The sequence below is a fragment of the Martes martes genome, assembly GCF_963455335.1.
Source record: "Martes martes genome assembly, chromosome: 8".
Classification (NCBI taxonomy): Eukaryota; Metazoa; Chordata; class Mammalia; order Carnivora; family Mustelidae; genus Martes; species Martes martes.
In genome coordinates this window covers 10,357,059-10,358,260 of record NC_137895.1, presented here as the reverse complement: position 1 = coordinate 10,358,260, position 1,202 = coordinate 10,357,059, and positions in this window count along the sequence as shown.

Sequence of the window (1,202 nt, the reverse complement as noted above, 5' to 3'; positions counted from 1 at the left end):
AACACAAACACCACAAAGTCCAGAAAAGAAACATATTTATTAGTTTTCCTAAACACTTCCACTTTTTATTTTTTAGGTTGAATATGCTTTGACCACCTCTTTATATGACAATAATTTTGTATCCTCATTTTCCATAATGTGAACGGAAAAATAATGTCCTCTAGCATGTTAGATCAACATTTTTATTATATTTCATTTTAAATTCCTGCTGTAGTTAACATAGAATGTTAGATCAGTTTCAGGTATCAAAAAAAGCAAAGCAAAAAAGCGACCCAAGGGGCGGGGCAGGGCATGGCAATCCTAAACAGGATCTCAGAGAACTGAAGGTGACAGAGCCAGCCTTGCAGATATCTGGGAGGGCTGCATTCTATGATCTACACCAGTAAATGTGAATGCGAAAGACCACAGGCGGCCTATGCCTCACAGGGAAAAGATGGAAGAGCTGTTTTTTGACAAGAAGCAGCGGAGACTGGGTCCTAAGATGGGTGAGACAAGTTCCTGCTCACAGCAAATCAGTAGCAGAGCAGGGACTGGAATCCAAATTTCTATTAGGTGTTGCGTATGAGCAGATGACCGAACGAAGGTCCCTGTACCACATGCTGGTTTCTGCTGGTTTTATAACCCCATCCCTAACTCGAGGGTTCTCCGGGAGACGAACCTACCCCACCTCCCACTGCTCCTGGGCCCCCACACCACAGCTGGCCGCACACTGCCTGCTCCAGCCTTGTTGTCCAAAGTTGGCAGGAGCCTTTTCTCAATGACCTCTCGCCTCATGGGACCAGTTCTCAACTTTTACACCAATAAGTTTACTCTTCTGAGGTCGAACATTCCAAAACACTTCTTGCCGCAGGCAAACTGCTTACACCTAAAACCAACAATAGGCCCCCATACTCAAATTTCCCTTCTCGCGAGAAATCGCCAGTGGAGGCTGCCAGCCATCTTTTGTGTGGCATTTGTGGTTTCTCCTACTTTGCCCATTTGTTATGCCGAAGTGGTTCAACCGTATTTCTGAATTTACGCAAGCGATAAAGAGTCAGCCTTCCTTGTAGAGCCTCTGTTTGAAGAAAGAGGAAAAATTCAGGGGTTTGTCGTCTTCGCCCTTCTTAACGTGGCGGTCTCCTATCGCTGGAGGCTTCCTAAAGACTTCCGGCTTCCCAGCAGGCCCAGGGGCCCTGAACTTCCGGCATCACGACGCAGGCGCG